The sequence below is a fragment of the Petaurus breviceps genome, unplaced genomic scaffold (assembly GCF_028583685.1).
Source record: "Petaurus breviceps papuanus isolate PSGF00001 unplaced genomic scaffold, PetGlider_PUasm1.0 190, whole genome shotgun sequence".
Taxonomy (NCBI): Eukaryota; Metazoa; Chordata; class Mammalia; order Diprotodontia; family Petauridae; genus Petaurus; species Petaurus breviceps.
In genome coordinates this window covers 2442361-2466714 of record NW_027185810.1, presented here as the reverse complement: position 1 = coordinate 2466714, position 24354 = coordinate 2442361, and the positions used below count along the sequence as shown (strand labels likewise).

Sequence of the window (24354 nt, the reverse complement as noted above, 5' to 3'; positions counted from 1 at the left end):
AATAAAAAGATAAGTAAAGCAAACTCTCTGCATATTAGTTTCTCCGTCTATGAAATGAGAAGGAAGGAATAGATCTTAATTTGGAGACTACAAAGTTATTTTTTAAAGTGAATAACTGCTTCAATATGACTGTTTTCCTTTGCAAAGCTATGTATTTTATTATATGCATTTTTAAACTATATTCTGAGAAGGGGTCCATAGGATTCACCAGGCTTCCAAAAGGACCCGGAACACCAACAGGTTAAGGACCCTGAGCAAACTATGACTAAGGACCCTTCTTACTATGACCTTTGGTGATTGCTTGCTGGTTCTGATAATGGTCCACTTGATGGTGGGATCTTTTTTTACTGATCCAGCCAAATCTCTCCCATTGAATTGTTTACTGAGAAAACTCATTAAAAAATCCAGAAGGCCAAATAATACCCCAAATAACTACAAGATTTACACAGGTCTATTCATGACCTAGAGGGTGATGGGATCCTTAGGAATTTCCACTGATACAACTCTCCTCCCCAGCCCAACCTCCACCTCCTACCAGTCATTCATTTGTGTGATAGTCATGAATGTGTTCCTATTCGACCCATCTTCCCCTTAGGATTCTAAGGTACTTGAAGGCAGTGGCTACATCTCTCTCCTTCATTCTTTCCAATTCCCCACAGAACCTAGTACAGTATTTTGCCCACAGCTGGCGTTCGATAAATGTTGTTGACTTGCTGAATATTGATTTTCATCATCTGTTCTGTTTGCTGACCAGAAAGCCAAAGATAAAGGGTTGACTTGAATCTATTTAGGGTTCATTGTACTCTCCTATCAGATTTCCACCCCACCAACCCCCTCCCCTCTTGCTTTCAACTATGACACCTTCTGACCTTTCTATTTATGTCTTGTTTCCTTGATTCATGGAAGCCAATGGGAGGGACAAATTGCTTTCAAAGTGCTGCTTTCAGGTCTATACTCCTCTCTATTCCAATTCTAAGCACAGCCTAGAAAGCATGACATGGTGTCCCCCACCCCCTTTTTTAAAATTACATGACCTTCCTTCACAGAAGAGGAGAAAGAGTACAAGGCTGGTGGGTGGGATGCTGCTTGGAAAGTTCAAGGGGATGGCAGGAGGCCAGACTCAGGTATCTGAGAAAACCTCCATACACCTGCAGTAAAGTAGTTAGGGCACTTCTCCAGGAAAACTGGCTCAAAGCCAGGCCTGTCTTGCCTTGACTGTAGCCAGTGCTATTTCCGTGTAACAAAAGCTTAACAATCACATTAACAAGCCATTTAGCAGACATCATAACTGCCTGGACATTCAGGTTTTCATCAGATTTTGCCTCCTATGACAGGCCCTAAATGAGCCTTAAGATTTAATATGATTGGATTTGGCTGGGCTGAGCTTCCTGTCTTCCTGGCATACCCCTCTGTCATCATGGAGGCTTATGCAGGGACACCTGTTAGTGAGGGCATTGTAGAACTGAGTGCTTAACATATTTAAAGTATGCTACCTCTGGCTATGTTCATAGTAAAAAAAAAAAAGATCACACCTTTTCTTTGTCCTACATGCTTTTATTATGAATGTGAAATAATCACACCAAGCATTAAAAATAAAACAAAAAACCTTTCAGCAGCCTAAGTTAGCTGACGCAAAACAAATTCAGGGAAATCCCCTTACTACACTGTAAGGATGGTACTGTTTTCTTAAAAAAACAAAACAAAACAGTTGACTGTAGAAAAAATGTAGCCTTGAAAGCCCCCTTTTCTCCTTTCACCTTCCCCTCCCACCTTTTCTCTTCCCCTTCCTCTCTTTCCCCTTCCCCTCCTTTCTCTCTTTCCCCTTCCCTTTATTCTTTTCCTTCCCCCTTCCTCCTTCTCTCCCTTCTTCCTTACCCCTCTTTCCTCTTCTCCACTTCCCTTTCCCTTCTCTATTATGCTAGGCATGAGGTGTCAGTGAACACCATGCCTAACACAGAATGAAGAGATCCCTGTAAAGATAGAGTTGCTTTTGTTTGTTTATTTATTTGGTTTGTTATTTTTGGTATTGAGTATGTGTATGTTTTTACCTGCTTCCAATATCATTTGCAACTATTCTTATTGAATATTTGTTTGCCTGGTGTGGGGATGTATGGACGATTCCCTTGCTAAGCCAAACTGCCTCATATCTAGGACAAGGGGAGGGATTTCAGGGACACTTAGAAAGGCCTCCACTGGAGGACAGCAGGGAGAAGAGAGAAAAACGCTCCTCCCAAGTGATAGCTGATAGTTCTTTATTCCCCAATTAGAGATAAAACTAAAGATGAAAATTCCTTAGGAATTACACACTGTGTGAAATCAATATTGGTTAATGGGTTTACACCCAGCTGGAGTACTTAACTTAATATCAATGTGATCTTTGAAGGCCTCAGTTTCCTCATCTATAAATGTCGAACAATAATTGTTATAAGGAAAGGGCTTATCCCACTCTGCCCCCTAAACCCTATGGAAATGATTATAACTGTAAGTGACACATCCCTTTAAAGTTTGTAAAATACTTTAAATATATTCTCTCATTTGAATGTCACAAAACCTTGGGGGGCTATTATTTACTATTTTCATTTGTTACCTGCGGAACCTGAGTCTGTGAAAGTTGAATTCAATTACCCAGCATCACACAGTTGATTCAGTTCCTGAGGTGGGACTCTAATTCAAGTTTTCCCACACCAGATCCAGTACTCTACCCACTTGAGATTCAGCTGCATCATCATTATTGACTGAATCCATACTGAGGCTTATACGTGGTTGACATTAGATCCTTTTCTGGGCGTGGTATTTTAAAGAAAAGTGAGGACAAAATTAAGCAGGAACCATTTGGCTTGTCTGGGATTTCAGGGGAAGACCCAATAATAAAAAGGTAAAAACATGACTCAGAAAGGAAGGGGGAGACCCCAAATGGAAACTTCACTTGAGACTATTTAGTATGAGGGAAAGGGAACAGGACTCGAGGTCCAAAGACTTTTGCTTCCATCCCATCACCCATTCCTCAACCTTGCTCACTCCAAGCACTTATTGCCTTATGATCTTGAGCAAATTTCTTGACCCCTTCTCAGAGCCTCAGTTTCTGAATCTGTAAAATACTTCTACTACTATTAATAATAATGATATACTGCTTCTATTCCTTACCTCATAAAGTTGTGGAGAAAGTACTTCTGTAAATCTTAAGTCACTATAAAAATGTGAGTTACTATTATTACCATAGATGACTTCATAATTTTGCCTAGGGCCAGCTCTCCAGAATACAGTTGATGTCAAGAGAGTATCATTTGTTGGAAGCTAGCCTGATTTTCTTTAGGCTTGGGATCTGCAGGCCCATATTGATTTATGGAGTTAGAATTAAAGCCCCTTCCCTCCCTTCCCCCCCACCCCCCGCAAGAATCAGACATGCTTGCCAAAGAAAACCTTGGGGTCTCAAAGTTTTTCCTGCAAAGCTAAAAGAGTATTTTCAAGATGACTGAGCCTGGGACTGTTCACGTGGAGGAAGCCCCAAAGCCACAGCAGTAAAAACATAGGCAGCTCTGGAGTTCTGTCAGAAGGACCTGGGACCAATTTTCTCAAAAGAAAAACACTAAAATACAGGGAGGGGAGAGTGTATGTGTTTAGGGAGGAGTGGTCAGGGTTACACCTTAGTGCTTCAGTTTCGAGTAGAATTAGGTCACATGAAGGGTCAGTTTGTCTTTAAAAAAAAAATCAAAATTGATTTGGAAATGAGATGAAGGTCAAAGACAATCTGGGGCCATGAATCTGGAAGGGGAAGGGAGGCCAGGCAGTAAATTTGAATTTTAAGTAATTGAAAGGGGAATGCAAACCCTTGTCTTGTTGGAGGGGAAGGGGTCCTGATTTTTCATTCTTGGAGGTGAGGCTGCAAATAAAGCCCTCCTCTTTTTAAGAAGAAAGTGTGAGTCTGTGCAGAAGACCACAACCTTGACCAAGGGGAGATTTTTCATCTTGCAGAGTAAACTCTGAAAGGGGTAGGGGTTACTGTTGACTTTACCCACTGGGGTGCTCGGCTCTGTGTTGCTAGCTTAGGCATTGGTACTTGTAGCTCAGGTCTACCAGGTGCTGCCTGTGAAAATAAATCTTGGGGGCCGCCCTCAAGTGCAGGAGCTGGCTCTGACCACAGGAATCGTGCTCCCCAGGATGCTGGGACTAGTCACAATGCAATTCATTTATGAACTAGTTGGCTTTACATTAATTAATTCCCCAGCCATTCACCGACAGTAACAATCCCTTCAATTAAAGTCCCGGGCTCTGGAAAGCCCTGGCGTTTATTGGAAGCGACATCTGCATTGGAAAGTGTGACTGTGTTAATATGATAAAGCACAAAGGGGCCCAGACCCTCTCCTCCTCCCACCCCCTCCCTTCCCTTTGAGTGTTGGAGGAAGAAAGAGGAGTCAGCAGATATTAGGAGCGTTTAATTTGTGATTTTTCCCTGATGGTGGTGGCCTGTCAGCTGAAGTTTCCTCATCTGACTCCCCTCAAGGAACCATTCATCTTTGTATTGTCAGGACAGTCCTGTGCCTATGGGACCTCAAAGTATCTGGGTACAGGAGAAGGCTGAATGCAAGTGTTATCCCAATGTAGATGTCCCAAGGATGTATTGAGAAGTTTGGGGTCCATCTAGGGAAGCTGTGGCTTGGGAACATCGAGTGGCAAGGTCACTATATATGGAAGTAATTTGGGGGAGGGTACAAGTCTGTCAGAGCATTTATTAAAGCTCCAGGCACTGTGCCAAGTACCGAGTATACAAAGTAAGGCAAAAACAGAACTCTGACCACAAGAACATTGTTTGGGGAAGACAATATATAAATTACTGGCTGTATACAAGACATCAACAGAGCACATGGACTTGGGGCTCCTTTGGGTCACCCAGCTGTGAGAAAGGGGAAGGGAGAGGCAGAATGATTGTGGGAAGACAGGAGCTTTGGATTTGGAATACAGCATGGAGCTGTATTCAAGTTCTGTTTTTTCCTCTTTACTACTTTGCCTGGGGGACCTGTGACAAGCGCCTTAACCTATTTGGACCTTAATTTCTTTATCCGAACCATTTCTTCCAACCAAACCAATAACAGCATTCTAGAATGCTTTAAAGTTTACAAAGCCTTTGATGTACTTTATCAACTTTAAACCTCACTGTAACCCTCTGATATAAAATATAGGCGTGCCAAGTATTATTAGCCCCATTTTCCAAACGAGGAAACGAAGGTTCAGGGAAGTTAAGTAATTTTCCTATAGCCATACAATTAGCAAGATTCAGAAGCAGAATTTGAATCCAGATCTTTCTGACCCCTGACCTTAGCTCTCTAGTCACCCTATTAGGTTGCCTTTTAATGAAGGGAATAGAATAGATGACCTATAAGGTCTCTTCCAGTTTTAACTCTATATAGATCCCATGGTCTATATCTGTGTTTAAGTCTCTAGTCTATGGCTTAGTATTATACTATTTTTAAACAAATATTTAATATCTAATCACCAATTGATGGATTAGATACTTTGCCCTCCCCAATATATCCAACGTCTAAAGTCACTGTTACATGACCTTCTCTTTTTCAAATTGTCTTATATCCTCCTCACAATTTGTTAATGTCTACTACTGGACCCGAGGCTCTTGGGTTTATAGATTGAACAGACCTTAAAGGTCATCTAGTCAAAGAGTTCTTAGCCTTTTTTTGTCTCATGGACCCCTTTGGTAATGACAATAGTATTGCCAAATACATAGAATAAAATCCATAGAAATAAAAGGAAAACTATTGTATTGAAATTGTTGTTGTTCAGTTGTTTTCAGTAGTGTCAGACTCTTTAGGACCCCATTTGAGGTTTTCCTGGCAAAGATACTGGAGTGGCTTGCTATTTCCTTCTCCAGCTCATTTTACAGATGAGGAAACTGAGGCAAACAGGGTTAAGTGACTTGCCTAGGGTCACACAACTAATAAGTGTCTGAAGCTGGATTTGAATGAAGGTCTTCCTGACTCCAGGCCTGGCAGGCACTCTATTCACTTCCCCACATTGCTGCTCATACTGAAATACAGTGATTAAAAACAAAAACAAACAAAAAAAGAAGAAGTTCAAGGGCTTCAGATAAAGAACTTTTGATTCTAGTCTATCTGTCTCATTTTATAGATTTATAAACTGAAGCAAGAGAAGTTGTGTTCTGTTCAATACCAGACAAGTAGTAAGTGGCAAGTAGGAGTCAGGATTCAATCCTAGGCCCCTGATTCCAGACCGGATTCTGTTTGACTGTGTCAGGAAATGAAAGCCAAGTAAACAATTAAGGATGCTGCTTCTATTTCATGTCTTTTGTAGAATTCTGAATTGCTCCAAGCCTTAAAGAGTTCATTATAAATTTTCCTACTAATTCTTAAGATTGCTGGACACCAACAAATTCTCATAATTTACTTGTACTTTTATAAATCTAGAACCTTAAAAACACTATAACTGGCCTAAATGAATCCTTTTTTTATCCCTAGAATCCAAAAGAAATCTTTTACCCAAGATTCTAAAGAGTTCAACAAGTAGAATGAAGCTGAATGGGCCTGTAGGGGGTATAGCAGGGAGTGCGTGTGTGTCCAGAGCTCTCCCAGAAAGTGTCTGGAACTCAAGGATAATGTGACTCATTGCTTGGGCCCTCGAGGATGGTGAACTTCCTGGTGACTTCCAGCCATGTGTTGGTCCAATGTTGAGAAGATTTGAATGAGGCTTAAATCCACTGAGGCTTGAATAACAGCTTTCAATTGATTGTACCAGTTGTGACAATTTACTGAGTCATGTTCTAATCAATTTGCAATACACATGATAATTCTTTGATGGCATTTTAGAAGGATGTTATAGACCTGAGTGGTCCCTTGATCATTCCCTCCTCCATGTCTCCACAGAAAATGGCAGGGTGCTGTTTCTGATAATAGAAGAAACTTCTGGCAGTCAACCCCCTTTTGTTCTAGTTTTCCAGGTGACAAGATGTGATTTTGGTGAGAGGTAGAGAAGTAAATTCCTTCTCTTTCCTGACATGATGGCAGTAGATACTACCCATATACAGTGTGGACTCAACGTGCCAAGCTTGTATTAGAGCTTCTGGCTTTCCTTGTCTCTGGGTTTCTTTTCTTTAACATTGACCTTGTGAACAATGAAAGCTATTAGAATGCCCACGACACAGCAACATCTACCAGAGTGATTGTTATTATAGCAGCAACAAGGGAAGAGTTAGCATCAGTAGGAGAGGGCTTCCTGGAGAGAAGATAACACTTGACCTTTCACCTCCTTTATGCTGAATAAAGGTGAAAAGTAAAATTAGCAGCATCAAAAGAAAAACTGTTTCCATGAGGTCTGAGTATTAGTTTTCCAACTGATTGTGTTAATAGTGATAATTTACTGGTCATGTTCTAATCATTTTGAAATATACATTATTATTCTCTTATATGTAACATTTCCTTTCTGAGCTGGAATAAATTTGTCCCATACCCGATTTGTATACTGAGTGCCTTTTTTACTCTTTCCCCTAACCCCATCCCTTTGGGAAAAGCACTGGGCTGGAAGTAACATACTATGATTAGCAACTTTCTTCAGGATCTGAGGGTGGGAACATGAGATTTGGGAAGTCCATTTCCCCCACTGAGAAGTTAGACTTTCCCCAGAACTGAACCCTAAAAATCGGCAATGCTCATGAAGGACAGGGATTGGCATGGGTAACATGCTAGATTATGTGAAGAAAGGTATAGATGGGATAGCTAGGAGGTATAGTGGATATATAGAGTGGATATAGCTGGGTAGCTGGGCATAGAGTCAGGAAGCCCTAAGTTCAAATTCAGCCTCAGACACTTATCAGTTGTGTGACTAGTCACTTGAACTCTGCCTTCCTCACTTTCCTCTACTATAAAATGAAAGCCATAATGGTACCACTTCCTAGGGTTGTTGTGAGGATCAAATAAAGTAATATCTATAAAGTGCTTAGCACAGGGCCCTGTACAGAGCAGGACACTACATAAATGCTAGCTAGTATTACTATTAAATAGAGAAGCAGAGAGTGAAATAGCTGCCTTCAGGGTGTACTTTATGTAAGCTGGACATAATGAGCACCGGGTAGGAAGTCAGATGACTTAGGTTTCAATGAAATGATTTTGGGTCAGTTATTTAATATCTTTGGGCCTCAGTCTCTTCCTCTGTAATGCATAACTTTTTGTTAGATGTGAATTAGTATTAACACACTTGGGGAAGGAGACTAAACTTGACATCCTCTGTCACAGGCTATATACAACCAGTCTTAAAACCTCTGACTTCTTTCTGAGTCCAAATCAGGTCCACTAGGATCTCCTCTCTTTATCCAGAGACTCACCATCAGTCCTGGTCTTTCTTTGTGACTTTGTCTCCCAGGTCAGAACTAGGAGCAATGAAAAGATTTATCCTTCACCTGAAGGAAAACTTCTGAGAATTTGGAGTTGATAGAAAGTAGAATAAGTTTTTTTTTGTCTGAGGTAGTGGGTTCCCTTTCCCTGGAAGGGGAAATAGATGACCCCTCCCAAGCATTGGCTAGATGACTACTTGTCAGGGATGTTTTAGAGGTCATTCGTATTCAGATAAAAGTTGGAATGGATGTCTTCTGAGGTCTTTTCTGAACTTTGAGGTTCTGTGATTCTGGTAATGGCATACTATTGTGCTATAGGAAATGATGAGCAGGCAAATTTCAGAAAAACCTGGAAAGGCTTACATGAACTGATGCTAAGCGAAGTGAACAGAACCAGGAGAATATTGTGCACAGTAACAGCAACACTGTGATGACTGACTAGGATAGACTTGACTCTTCTCAGCAGTACAATCCAAGACAATTCCAATGGACTCATGATGGAAAGTGCTATCCACATGCAGAGAAAGAACTATGGAGTCTGAATGCAGATGGAAGCATGCTATTTTCACTTTTTTTTTTCCTTGTGGTTTTTCCCTTTTGTTGAGATTTTCTTTCACAGCATGGGAGGTGGAAATATGATTAACCTGTATAACCTATATCAGATTGCATGTCATCTTGGGGAGGAAGGAGGTGAGGGAGGGAGGGAGAAAAATTTGGAACTCAAAATCTTATAAAATGAATGTTGAAAACTATCTTTACATGTAATTGGAAAAAATACCAATAAGTGCAAGGAAAACATAGAAATTCTGTGATTCTGGTTTTTAGAACTTGGTGCTCTTTAGAAGCTTGAATTCCACTTGATCTGACCATTTAATTCTGCCTAATTCCTCTTCTTTTTCTTCCCTTGCTTCTGTTCCAGCCTGGCCTGTATTTTCCCTTCCTTCCCTTTTGCACTTCTGCTGGGCCCCTCCAGCAGAACTTGTCCCAAGAGAGTATGAGTGGGTTTAATAGCTTCCCTTTAAATGGCCCCAAATCCCTCCCAATGATTAAGATTGGGGGTGGGGGGAGGGAAGGAATATCTACACATCTTCAGACCCTGCTGGTGCAGGAGGTGAGAGAGGGAGGGAGGGAAGCAGAAGAAAGAGAGTGGCTGAGATTCTGGGCCTCGGGGACCAAATTAAAAAAAGCATCGACACTTATTCCAAATCAGATGAATGTCAGTGGGATGTTTGTCAAACAAACTTGTCATTATTTGTCATAATTTGAGGAAGTATCAGTCACTAGTGACACTTGAGCTTGTAGCAGAGTTATTTATAGCCAGCCAGGCTACAGATTTTACTACTGCAGGGCGAAGGTTGGCTGTTGGAACAAACAGCTTTATTTATAATGATTGCCTGGCTATAATTAGCCGAATGGAGCAGAAGAGCTCTTAGCTAGATCTGGAGAAGCCAAGAGGAATGTGGTTGGGAGGTCAGGTCTCTTGGGTTCTTTCCCCTTCTCCTGTAGAGACCCTATGTGGCTGTGAACAAGTAGTTTCTAACCTGTGCCTCAGCCTCCCTGTCTGTAAAATGAAATGAGCACCACTGACCTCTAAGATCATTGGGATGCTTAATTAACTGATTGATTAATTAGGGCCTGCCGCAAAGATGTCTAGCCAAAAGACTAAGCATGTGGAGTTCAGCCTCTCTCCCATAGGCACATTCATGGACAATGAGATAATTGCAGGGATCTCCCATACTGCAATAGAGGAAGATGCTCGGATATTCTGGTGAACAGAGTTCCCAAGTGTTGTTTATTGGTTCAGATTTAATTTGACCGACAGCAATTGTCTTTTCTAAAAATAAGAGCTTGTCAGAAATCTAGAATTTTACTTGTTTCCTTTGTCAGGAGAACATATCCTGTGGAGTGGGGAGGTACTTAAGGGGGAGAATGAGAAGTAAGGCTAGAATGTATTGAATGCATAAAGGTTACATTGAAATACACAGGTATAGCTGTTTGCACTGATCATTACAACCATCTGCTCATTGTAACATCTTCCACGCCCTCCCTATCCACCTAACCTATGGGATAACCTACTGACTATCTTCTTGACCCCTGTTGCTCATTTTTTCCCCTCTCTTCCTCCTCAATTTTGTAATTCCCCAGCAGATTCCAAATGCCACGTTCTCTCATTCTTTAAGCTTTTCCTGGATTTTTAAAGAGAGGCATGTCAGCCAAAAAAAAATTATTAGCCCTTAATTTGCAAAATTAGTTCTGGTTGTCTTTATTGCTGTAATTTAACACTCATAATGATTTTCTGACATATATGTTTTAGCAGCAAGATCTACCATCCTATTCATTTTTCATTTCAATACAGCTGAAGTATATTATGCAGGGCAGTACATATTATATAAGAAGCCATATCCCAGGAGACTCTGACTTCACCATTACTGCTGTCTTGACATCCAATTCACCCCAGGACCATTCCAATGGGTGTATACTGGAATTCTCCTTCAGAAAGTAGATCTTTTCTTTTCAACTCCCCTCCTCCCCCCAACTTAGGACCTGACCACACTGTGGGATGAGAGTCTATTTGATTGTAACATCAAAGATTTAGAGCAAGACGGAACTTAAAGGCCATCCCATCGAACTCCTTCATTTTACGGATCAGGAATCCAAGTCAGAAAGGTTAAGAGATACACACAGGGTGGCAAGGTGGCGCAGTGAGTAAAGTGCCAGGAGGCTCGAAGTCAGGAGGACCCAAGTTTGGTTCTGGCCTCAGACACTTAACACCCTCACAAAAAAACTACACGTGTAACCTTGGGCAAGTTACTTAACCCCAATTGCCCTCTAAAAGGCAAAAAAAAAAAAAAAAAGAGAGAGAGAGACACACACACACACACACACTGCAACATGGTATATTATTCAGTTCAGCACTTATTTAAATAGTGACCCTGTAGGCTCACTTTGGAAACTGTTCTAGGTGGGAAGGTAGTTTGTTGTTGAGCCATTTTAGTCTTGGTGACCCCATTTGGGGTTTCCTTAGGAAAGATAGTGGAGTGGTTTTCCATTTCTTTCTCCAGATCATTTTGAGGAAACTGGGGCAAAGTTAAGTGACTTGCCCAGGGTCACACAGCTAGTAAGTGTCTGAGGCTGTATTTGAACTTATGAAGAGAAGTTTTTCTGATTCCAAGTCCAGTGTTCTATCTACTGTATCATGAAGTTGCCTTTATATATGGGGAAGGTGGGGGTGGGAGGGGCAGGGGAGGAGAGGTAGTAGTGAGAACCTAATGAATCTAATAACTCTAGTCCATGGTCTGCAATCTTGAGAATGTATCTGGTCTACTCTGTCAAGTTAATGCTATTTTGTTTCCAGTCTCATACATGAAAAGGTTAAAGTACATTTGTATATGTGTGTGTGTGTTTATATACATATGAGTATACATATATACATACAAAATATTAATATATGTATATGTATGTATTTTACCAACAATATCCCTCTATATCTTCTTACATAGGTGCTGGAGTTATTAGAACTAAAGAAAAAAAGTCAATTCATCTCCTAATGGACATCCTTCTGCCGATCAATCTCTCTGAACTTACCTAGGTTGGTCCTCTACTTATAGACAAATAGTTCTTCACTGACTCTGTACTAAAAGAACTTGTAGTTTTCAGGACCTGTCAGAGCTCGTCCTGCGCTGGCTCATTTTTTAAGAATCCAAGGTCACCTCCATGCTGGGATGGCAAGACTTTAATGAAGGGGATGTACTCATATGAACTATTTCAATTATAATGATTATTTGGCATCATGTAGTTAACTGTGAGAGATAAAATTGTTAGATTGAATTAAGTCAAAGTCGAGTCAAGTCAATGAGCATTTATTAAATTTAAATGGTTTGCACATATAGACACAGCTTTGTGGTGAGTCTACAGGACACCAAATGCTTGAAGAAAGAATCAGCTAGGACATGAGAATATGGACCTCAGTATTCTGGGTACTGATTCTATCCTATGAAAATATTTCATCTACATCATCCTTCCAGAGTATTGGTTTCTAATTAATACTGGGAGGGAAAATTTCTAGGGAAAAACATTTCCAGATTTGTGATGAATCAATCAGTAAAAAGGCATTGATTAAGCACGTGCTCTGTGGCAGGCATTGTACTGAACACTGAGGATACAGATCATCATCACCATTGTCATCATCACCACCACCATCCTCGTCCTTATCAGTAGCATTTAGATAGCATGGACTATGTACCTGGGATTGCGCTAAGCACTTTATAAAGAAGATTTTATTTACAGTTGGAGAAACTGAGGTTAAGCGATCTACCTAGGGTTACATAGCTAATTACTGATGACAAGTCTTCCCTCTCTCCCCAGCCCAAGAGCTCCCACTACTCTGTGTACCTGGAGGGAGTGGCAGCTACAAGGTAAAAACCATTACATAAACACTTGAATTGAATTAGAGGGACACACTGACTGCACCTACATCTGCTGGTCTTATTCCTTGAAGCATGGCACAGGAACTAGAAATCAGCTCTCCCTGAACTCAGGTCTTCCTAACCCAATGTCCAGAACGCTATCCCCTGCACCAGCTAGCCATTCTCAGTCAGTCTCTCCTCTCAGGCAATTTACATTCTTATAGGGAAGACTCTCTCTCTCTCTCCCTCTCCACACATATATACATATACAAACGTACATTTATGTATATATGATACACATATATATGCATATCCAAATATACACATATGTATATGTGAATATACACACATGCATACACACATATATGAAAGTGGTGGTCAGTTGATTGACATACTTTCCAAAAGCAATGGTACTGTCAATTTTATTATTGTGCCCATTGCAAAGAGTAAGAAGAATGGACTGGTTGGGGGTAAAGGTGGAGGTGAAGGGAACCGATCTGTAAAATGAAGGAGTTAGGTGGGATGGCCTTTAAGATCCATCCTGCTCCAAATCTTTGATTCTATGATATTATACTCTTATTCATGTACAAGGAGAATGGATGAAAACATGGCTTGGATGACTGCCTGGGTGGGATGTAGAGGAATGTCTGATCTGAGACCCCTTAGATATAGTAGGCTAGGCAAGTGACTCATTCAGTGACCAATCAAAATATCTCAGCCCCAGGTCAGAGGTTCTAAAGTTGAGTAAATTAACCTTTCCAAGGGATTGAGGACATAAACTATGATCACTATTATAATTACAACTGACATTTATTATTTTTTAAATCGTTATTAATATATTAGCACATTATATTAGCATGTTGACAACAATGGCATTTATATATCATTATTTTTCTCACAACTCCATCCAGCAGTTACTACAAAATATTATTATCCTGATTGTTCTAATGAAGAAACAGAGGCTCAGACAGGTTAAGTGATCATTCAGCTTGTAATTATCAGAGGTAGGTTTGGAACTCAAGTCTTTATGCCTCAGAGTTCAGCACTCTAACCACTATGCAACATTGCCCCTTCCATACCTGTCGGTTCATAGTTCTTGTGCCATGCTTTAGGGAACAAGACCAGCAGATATAGGAGCAGGCAGTGTGTCCCTTTAATTCAATTCAAGTGTTTACCTAATGTTTTTAACCTTGTAGCTGCCACTCCCTCCAGGTACACAGAGTAGAGGAAATTTGTGGGCTGGGGAAAGAGGGAAGACTCGTCCTATCACAGCTATGGGAGTAGAGGGGTCTCCTTCAAGGTCAGAGAAATGTCAGGAGCATAGCAGCAGCAGATTTTTCCTTGCTGGGAACAGTTAGCGAGTCCTCTCACCATGCACAGGGATGTGTTAGCTGAAGCCAGAAGTCCCTAACTGATAACTAAAACTGAGAAGGGTCTCAGTTGTGGCAGCTTTTGTCTTCTCCAGAATCTATCCCCTTATAGCCAGACCTAGAGTTTCTCCAAGCTTTCTGAATCTTTCTGAATCACAGTTCCTGTGAATGAATGGATCAAACTTTCTATGGAAACTGTGTTATTTACATTCCTTTGCTTGTTCAAGGGAGAGCCCAGACTCTATCTCCTGGATTTCCTGGGTTCTAATCAATCTTATGTCTAAGGGAATAAATGGGATCTATAGCATGGTAGGTTCATAGCCATTTTATTATTCATTGTTTTCTTGTATTATGTACTGTCTGCTTGCTTAATCAACTAAAAAAGCTGTCTCTAAGTATCTGTATCTGCTTTTGTGGAGAGTCATTTCCATTAGACAAAAATTGCATGATGAGGGCTCAACAAAGTGTAACAAGCTCAAAAAGTAGAAGGAGATAGGCTTTTGTTAGAGGATGCAGGCCCCCAGACTGGTTTCTGATTGGGTAAATCCACAAATTTGGACAACCCTTGATAATGATTTAATGCTACCCCATAGAGAGGGGCAGAACTGAGGGTCACTTACTCTGAAAACCCTCAAGAGCGTGGCATTTAACCCTTCCACCAATTATGATGTACCCAAAGTGTGAGGGTGAATATGGAATTCTTTAAAACCTTAGACCTGAAAAGGGTTGGGTGAGTGGCTATCTATGCCACCTGGGATTTAAACTTAAAGACCCTTTTGTGCATGGCATATATGAGAGGTCTTGATTAAGAGTCTCTTTAGGGATTTCTACTTTGTGTTCGCTAGGATGATAGTGCTATGCTCAGGTCAGCTGAAGAGCAAAAGAGAAAAAAAGATGGAAAATGGAACAAGGAAGCAATCTCTTGATGGAATTTTCCTCCCATGTGTCTTGTGGCTATTTAAAAATGGGTGCTGCAGTGCTTAGCTTGGCATTTTTTTTAAAAAGGTAGATGAGTCTCCGTGTTTGTTTACAAGGAAAAGGATTTTTAGTACTAGTGATGTCAAGCTTGTTACCGGGGAGATGATTCCTGAAACTGAAATGTGTGTTGGCCAATCAGTTACAGCCTCCATCCGAGGCACATTATGATTGCATATAATCTGAACCTCAGTGTTCCCATTCAAAGATAAAAAGAAGGAAAAAAAAAAGGAACAGTGGTGAAAATGTGCAGCACAATGCACAAATATGACAGACTTTGGATGCTTGATTTTTTTCCCATTTCCAAGTACTTTTTTCCCCCTAACCTCTAGTGAGAAAGAGAAAAAGTAACTGCTTTAGCTAACTCATTTTGGCAATTTATCCTCAGAACTAGAATTGTAGAATTGGAAGAGTCTTTCTTTAAAAGATCATCTTTCTTATCCCCTTTGGGTCTCAGTTTCCTCATCTGTAAAAGGAAGGCATTAGATCATCTTTGAAATTTTTTTTCCAGTTTTAAATCATAGGATCCTATAATGAGAACTGAAAGGAACCTTTGTTGTTCAGTTGATCAGTCACGTCTGATTCTATGTGAACCCAGAGACTTTGCCCTTGGGGTTTTCTTGGCAAAGATAATGGGTGGTTTACCATTGCCTTCTTTCATGCGTTCCCATTTTACAGATGAGGAACTGAGGCAAATAGGGGTAAAATGACTTGCCCAGGATCACATAGCTAGTAAATTGGAACTCAGGTCTTTGAGTCAGCTGGTCCAACCTCCTGAGACTATTTATGAGGAAACAGAAGCACTGAGGAGTGAGGTGATTTTCCCAAAGTCACACAGGTAGAAGGTACAGACTGGTTAGAAACAGGATCTTCTGATCTTCCTCTTCCAGTCTAGGACTTTTTCTTCTGTGCAGTGGTATGAATATTTCTGTAAATTGGGGCTCTCTTTCTGAAAAGTAAGCAGAATTTTCTCTTTCTCTGGCCTAGACATATTACTGCTATAGTCTACACAGTTGATCTCAACTGTCCTAACTATTAGGGGACTTGAAATGTATTGGGGGAAAAAATATCCTCAGAAAGGGGTGAGGAGTGAGGGAAAGAGGCACAGAGAGAGACAGACATACAGAGACAGAGAGAGGGACATGAGTTAAATCATTTTGGAGTCAGATCATGACATCAGTCCTGGTCAAGGCCAAGGCTAATCCTTGGCCACAATGGTGGCTTCCAACTCTGGCACTACAGACTGGGTGTGAGACCCATATGGGATTTCCTGGTTCTCCTAATTCAGGAAATAGGGGTTACTGTTCCAGAACATCCTCTGTGAAGGGTACAAATGATGGGAAATGCCAATCATCAGCTTGACGGAGGACAGCTGCCTGAAACTGTGGGACAACAATTCTATTGAAGAGATCTCTGTTTTGGTTGTTTAGAATCGTGTTGAGAAGCAAACACATTCCTCTTTCCTTTGCACTGGCTAAGTCTGTTTTGATGTGGAACTATCAGATTTAGCCCTAGTATCTTCCCCCATTCTACCCCCCCCCCCCACTCCCCCCCACCCAAGCCCCAGCCTCCTCCTCTCTGTAGTGGTTAGTCCCTCGGCAAATGTCTTTCTTGGAAAAAATGAAAATGTAGCTGCACTTGCTGTCTGGTCCTCTCTTGGTTCAAAACTACACTCTATCTCTTTTGCCCAGCTGTAGCCTTAACCAGCCTTTTTCTACCTGACAAAAGCAGATACCTTTGATAATCGGCCCTCCGCAGAAGCCGAACAAGCTCTAGGTTTGGAAACAGAGGAACATTCATTTGGCTTTGGTTTATCAGTGGTTTCAAAAAGAAAAACTGGGATGAATGCAAAAGACCATAGGGGACAATGGGAAAAAGGAAGCTCCGGGAAGAAGAGAGGGGAAGGAGAAGGAGAGAGTAGAAGAGGGCCTGGCAGGGATGCTGAAGGAATAAACTAGGCTTTCATCTTCAAGTCTGATCTGTTTCTGAACCCTGATGAGAAAGGTCAGGAATTTTAAAATGTGTCTCTCCAGCAGACAGCTCCAGTCATGAAACCAGCACTCTCCATAGGGCCTAGATGACTGGGAGAGACTTGAGACTGAGGCAGATAGGAGGTTAGGAAAGTCAGGGTTAACCGGACCCAGGTCTTATCAGAAGAAAGGGATTTGATATTTGGATTGGGGGCCTACCCTCCCAGGCAGAGTTGCTACATTTGGTGTGGCTGGCCTGTCTTCCTTTCCCCCTGCTCATTATACTCTCTATTCTTTGTCTTTTCCTCTGTGCCTGACATCAACTGAGAACTTGACTGAGCATGTCTTAATGGGAGATCTAGTTGATTATGTCATTTGCATTTCTATGTAGCCACCTAGTACTTCTGTCTTCCAAAGGCAGCAGCCTGAGCCCAGGCCACCCACACCCACATCAGCTACACTAATTGTCGGGTTACAGGCAAGTGTTCAAATTAAAGCGTTCCCTTCAACATTAGGGGACGTGAAATGTATTGGGGGAAAATATATCTTCAGAAGGGGGTGTGGAGTGAGGGAGAGAGAGAGACAGACTTAAACAGAGACAGAGACACAGAGAGAGACAGAGAGAGAGACAGACAGACAGACAGAGACAGAGAGAGGCAGAGAGACAGAGACAAAGACAGAGACAGAGAGAGACAGAGAGACAGAAACAGAGACAGAGATAGAGACACACAGAGACAGAGAGAGGGAAAGGAAGAAAGAAAGAAAGAAATCAAGAAAGAAAGAGAGAGAGGGAGGGAGAAGAGACAGACAGAGAGAGACAGAGAGAGAGAGAGAGACAGAGAGAGAGAGACAGAGAGAGAGACAGAGAAAGAGACAGACAGAGACAGAGAGAAAGCAAAATCTTTGAGAGATGCTGTGACTATTGTTCTGGCTTCTGTGATCCATTTTCAGACTTGACCAATGTGGGAATTGGTTCTGTTCAGCTACACATATTTGTTACAAGGGTTTTGTTTTTCTTTTTAAAATTGTCTTTGTCAGTTGGGGTTGGGGGTAGGTGGAAGGAAGAGAAAGCAAATGCTTGCTAATTGAAAATAAAAGAAAATAATTTTTTTTTTTAAAGAAACTGCTCACTGTAAGAAGCTATATTAGCACAATAAACTGAGCCCAAGACAATCAAATTCAGGCTGGAATAAGGATCAAAGGCCCTGCATTTTGGTCCCACTTCAACTACATTTTAGTAGTTGTAGTAGTTTTAGAATCCTATATAATCACTTTACCTCTGTGAGACTCAGTTTCCTTATTTTTCAAACAAGTATAATAATACCTACCTTGACTACGTAGCAAAGTTTTAGAGGATCACAGAGTTAGGACTGAAAGGGACCTAAGAGGGCCACTGGATCCAAGCCACTCAACATCAGAGAAGGATAAGGGTCACACAGCTAGGGACTATCTGAGGCAGAATCTGAATCCAGGTCTACCAAATGTCATGTCTAACACCCTATATAGTCTGCCATAGGATTGCTGTGAGCCTCAAACCAGATAAAATAGAAAAACTAAAGCATTATTCAAAACTGAAGTATTTCTCTGTCTCTCTAGTTTGTTTCCTCCTTACCATTTTCCCTGCCTCTACCTGAATCTAAACCTTCCAGTCTTTCTTTAGCCCTTGCCTGAACTATAGCAATAACTTCCATGTCTCTCCACCTCCAGCTTCTTTTCCCTTCAATTGGTAGGATACAGGCATTGATAGTAGAATGCAGTAGAAAGTGTGTTGAATTTGTATTTGGAGGCATTGAATTTGAATGCCACCTCTGCCACTGTGAACTAGTCTCCGTGGGCCTCTCTCACCCATAAAATGAGAGGACTGGACTAGATAGATTCTCAGGAACCCTTCTATGATCCCATAATGCCATCATCTTCTTCTGAAGTCCCTTTTGCCAAAATACTTAGCCTTCTGTTCAAGACCCTCCACAATCTGGCTCCAGTCTCTTTCCAACCTTAGATGATACAACATCTCTTCAAGTACTCTACATGACAGCCAAATTGGATGATTCACCATCTCTTGAACTCATCCCACGCTCTTGCTCATGCTGTTTATGAAGCCAGAAATGCTGCCTCTCTTTTATGCGTATCGACTTCTCACCAGTCCTTTACAATCCAGTTCAAATATAACTTTCCTTCAGAAAGCTTTGCCTGACTTCAACAGTTGGAATTGATTAAGCTATTTCACCTGATCTTAAAACACTTAATATATTCCTCTAATGCATCCCATGCTCTAAATTTTATTCAAGTTACCTGACCTCCTCCCCCCTCCCCATACTATGTTACCTTCTTGAAGTCAAGACTATATTTTATTTACCTTTGTATTCCTGGTTTATAGCACAGTGCCTTACCCAAAGTAGACATTTAATGTTTTTTAAATGAATGCATTAGTTATAATTGTTAAGGTTATTCAATTCATCAAAGATTTATAATAACTGCCCTTATAACTAGATGCTGAGAATTGGAAGATGAAAAATTACACACTTCCTGTCCTTAAGGACCTTACAGTCTAGCAGAGGAGATAAGACATGTATAAAAATAACTATAATAAAAGTTAGAAAATAATGCAGTGCACAAGGGAGGTTAAACTGAATGGCCTCAGAGGTTCAAGGAGGAAGGAATACTTTTTAGCCTGGATGATGAGGGAAGGTTTCTTGGAGGAGGTGACACCTGAACTGGGCCCTGATGGTAAAGAATGATCTTCATGGACAGAGATCTGTATGGAAGCTTCTGTAGGCAGAGGCAGGGAAAGACAAAAAAAGATCAGAGAACAGTAAATAGGCTAGTTTGCCTGGATCATAGGATGTATGAAGGGCAGTGCTATGGAACAGAGTTGGCTGGAGTCAGCTTAGAGCCTTGAATCATAATCTTTTTATTTTTTATTTTGTCTTTTTTTGGTCCTATAAGTAATGGGGAACAGGTTTTAAGGGGGAAAATGGTATCATCAGATCTGTGTATTAGAAAGATTACTTCAGTAGTGGAGTAAGGATGGACTTTGGAGAAGAGACATTAGAGATAGGGTGATCAGTTAAGAGGCAACCATTACAATAATCTAAGTGAGAGGTGACAAAATCCTGATTTAGAATGGTGGTAATATGATTTTGGGGGTGGGGAGGGACAAATGAACACAAGAGGCAGCCATTCACAATGTCAAATGCTTCAGAAAGGTCAGAGAGGCTGAAGACTAGAGATCCTAAGAGAACAAGGAGAAAAGAGTTAGAGGCTGGCCCAATAGAATTGGGCAAGTAGGAGGTCACTGGAGACACAGAAGAGGGAAGTTTCATTATGGTGGTGGGGTGAGTAGCCAAATTGCAAAGGGCTGTGGAATATGTGGTGTAGCAGAAGCAAGATAATTTAGACTGCTGTTCCTAGAAGTTTATCAGAGAGAGAGATTAGACAATAGCTCGATGGGGATAGCAGAGTCAAGACTGTGAGCTTAATTCTTCTAGGGTCTTCAGCGTATGATTTCAGTTCAACTCAACAAATGTCTTGAAGAAACATGCTCTGTGGAGAAAGAATATGGTAATAATAGCTGGGAGATAAGCAAAGTTTAAGGAAGATACAGTCCCCTTTTTCATGACTTTACAGTCTATAAGTGAGGTTAGGAACAAATACAGATAATTAAAACATGCAATATTATATATGTAAGTGCATTATAGGCAAAGAACAGAATGGTATCTGAGATCCAAGGAGGAAGGTTGTTTCTCTGGGGGTGGGGGGGAGGAGGATCAGGTAAGGTTCCGTGGAAGAAATAGCATTTAACTTTGGCTATTTGAAGAGGAGGATGGATCATATTACCAATATAAGAAACAGGGTGAACAAAGGTATAGAAACTAGAAAGTATATTTGGGAGACAAAGTATAATTCAATTTGTATATACTGTAGAGTTCATGGAGGGAAGTATTAAGAAACATGGCTGAAAAGGGAATGTGGCACCAGATTATGGAAGACCTTGAATGACAGACAAAGGAGTTTGAACTGTACTCATTGGGAAATAAGGATTCATTGAAGATTTCTAAGCAGAGGAGTCACATGAGCAGATCTGTACATAAGGAATAATAACTGACATATTATATAGTGCCTTAAGACTTATGACATATTTTATATATATTATATATATTATTTTTGCTTGAGTCTCATAACAATCCTATGTGTTAGATACTACAAGTAAATATTATCCCCATTTTTTGACAGATTGGGCAAATTCAGGTTTATAGTTTACTTGACCTGCCAATGCTCACATAGCTAGTAGGTATCAGAGATGGAATTTGAACTTTCAGGGTTCAACTGAGATAACATTTGTAACATGTTTAGCACAGCACCTGGTATGTACTAGGTGTTTAATGAATGCTGAAGGGAAGTCACTGAACTAGTTAAGAGCTATTACAATAGTTCAGGTGAGTGGTAATAAAGGTTTGTATAAAGGGACGAGAGTAGTGTGTGGGGTATGGGGACCCCAAAAATCCCCTACCCTCAAATTAAAAGTCAGAGGTGTCTCAAGATAAGAACAGGAAGTATTTATTCAGTTCTTGTGAGAAGAGGGCATCACCTCAACCAGGACTTACTAGTGGAAGGAGGAATGTTACAGAAGACAAAGCAAGGTTATATACCCTAGTGCAGACAAACCCCCTTCCACCACTATCCCTTATTCCCATTGGCTGGGAGGCAGGCTTATAGTGTAGGCGTGAAAAAGACAAAGAACAGGGAAACCGGATATAGCCAATCCAAGCATAACATATCCTTATTTGGGAAACTTAATGCTGATGTGGCAGTAATGGAGAGGGAAGGGTCCTAAAGGACTCCTAAAGGGCTTAATGCTAACGTGGCAGAAGAGAAGGGGGAAGGGTGAAACCAAAACTTAGGCCTGTTCCCACAAGAACCTTACTAGGTTTTAGGATAGTCTGAGAAATTTTCACCTCCCCCACTCAGTAGGAATTAAGGAGGTGGGCAGATCCTGCTGCATTCTGTGTCAAGGTTACTGATATGGATAGAAGTGATTAATGTACTGAACTCTAGAGCTGAAAGAGAACTGAAGGTCATCTAATCTAACCCCTGTCCCAGTAAATAAATCCCTTCCACAATGGTCCTGACAAATGTTCATCTGTCCACCATTTAAACACCTCCATTGACAAGGAGTGCATTGATGAGAGCATTGTGCCTGCAATCTGAGTAGAGGAATAGGTGTGTCCAGCCCTACACAACTTGTTTTTCCTTGCCAAATTGTCTGTAGGCTTTTGCAAATCAAATCCTTTTTTAAAGGATATAAAAATAACCTGTAGATTTTCCCCCCAGTTCATCTATTTTGCCAATTTAGCATTTTGGGATACCAAGTTTTCTTAAGATGGGGACACTCTAGTAAATATCATTGCCTACTTCCCTGGGAATAGAAATTGTCCAAGAATAAATGGAAGCTTCACCAAGCACAGTTTATTATATACACTGTGAGTCAGAAGAACTGTAAATTGTGTCATTTGGAAGATGGATGTCACATGTGGCTCTCAAACAACTCTCGGGGCTATCCTGACTGGGTTTCAGGGAGATACAAGTGGAAATCTGCTTCTCCTTTCCCCCCATCACCTCTCTAGTTCCTATACTCTCATTAAGCACATTTTTCTAAAACTATGGAATAGTGGGATCTTTCCTGTACCAGGTGAAGAGGCCTATCTACCTTCTTTCTCACATAAAGACTGCTTAGATCAAAGTTTTGTTTTTACTCCCTATACCAGAAGGTTTTCTCCTTGACTACTTATGCTTTTGTGAGAGGGTTATGAAATAAGTTTCCCCTCAGGCAAGGTCTCATGTCCACTGCTAGGTCATCAATCATCTTTTGCCCCATAGAATGAGGGTCCTCCAAGGCATTGCCTTACATTTTCTACTCTTTCCTTCCTTCTCCTCTCTCCCTGTCTTTTCTTTACTCTCCCTTCTATTCCTCCCTCCCTTTCTCTTGCTCTCCTCTGATATTATCAGTTCCCATGGGTTCAGTTTGTTGTTGTTTGACCTTCATTCTTGAAGAGGACTATGACATCAGGGGGGTGATACCATGCCATGCAAGTTAAGTGGATTTAAGAGAGAAAGGACTGTGCAGTCACCAGCCTCACTTTCTCCTCCAGAGCCATCTGGGTCCTGTAGCAATATCTAGATTAGAGAGACTGGAGATGTCCCTGGATTCAGTGGGAGACCCTGGCCTTTTAAGCTAAGGTCTTTCCCAGATCTCAGTCTGTTTGAGGCAATGCCCATTTAGTGATTAAGACTAGGTAAGAAATGAGGAAGAGGGGGCCGAGCCAAGATGGTGGAGTAGAAACAGGCCTTCTGCGAGGCTCCAAATTCCACCTCCTCCAATACATGTAAAAAATTACTCTAAACAAACTTTAGAGCTACAGAACCCACAAAGTGATAGAGAGAAACAAATCTGCTGAAGGAAGCCTGGCAGGTCAGCAGGAAGGGTCCATCGCAGCCCTCTGGGAACCAAGCCCAGTCCTGGCTGAGCTGAGGTTTCAGTGTCAGGGCGGCCTGACTAGCTGTGGCTAGAGCAGACTTCACAAGATTAAATCACCTAGCAGCTATAGTGGTTTCCAGACTTCTCAATTCATAAATGCTAAAGACAAAGTAAAAGGTCCTTGTGGAACTTGGTTGGCCCGGGGGGATAGAAGAGTGTGGTCCAGCTGCTACGTCCCAAGAGAGAAGCAGAGGAGGTGTGGTGGCTGCAGCCACTGCTGCATGGCTGCTTCAGAGCTCCTGGCCTGCAGATTGTAGGGGAACCAAGCATCCACCCAGAAGGTAATCGCTCTTGCGTTGACCTGCTTGGATCTGGATCATGGTCTAAGGTGGTGGTCCTGGGGTGTGTGACCAGTGAGCCAGAGCATGTGGGGGCTGTAGAGAGGGCACCCTCCTAATAGCTCTGACAACTGCAAAAATCCCAGTGATTTGGGACATAGTTCTCGCCATTCTGGAAGCAGAGTTCTACTGTGACAAAGAGCTCAAAAATCAAGCAATTGACTGCCAAAATGAGCAACCAACTGAAGCACAAACAGATGATAGAATCCTTTTTTGGGGACAAAAAGGATCAAGGCATGGAGTGGGAGGAAAATATCAAAGTCAGAACTCCTCCATAAAAAGCCTCCAAGAAAAATATGAATTGACTACAAGCCATGGAGGAGCTCAAGAAGGATTTTGAAACTCTAGTAAGAGAAGTGGAAGAAAAATTGGGAAAAGAAATGAGAATGATGAAAGAAAATCATGAA

General features: G+C 41.3%; 1 long non-coding RNA gene across 13 annotated transcripts in view; it reads left to right on the top strand.

The window, feature by feature from the left end:
• LOC138164555 (uncharacterized) overlaps window positions 1–24354 on the top strand; it is a 56326-nt gene that overhangs the window by 6243 nt on the left and 25729 nt on the right. For 7 of the 13 annotated variants that reach the window (XR_011169115.1, XR_011169110.1, XR_011169116.1 and 4 more), the window contains exon 3: window positions 11854–11942. The exons of 4 other annotated variants lie outside the window; for them this stretch is intronic. This is a non-coding gene — a long non-coding RNA (uncharacterized lncRNA). Of the gene's footprint in view, window positions 1–6485; window positions 7476–11853; window positions 12192–24354 lie in introns of those variants that run through there. 2 more of the 13 variants (XR_011169114.1, XR_011169118.1) reach the window with 2 other exon arrangements.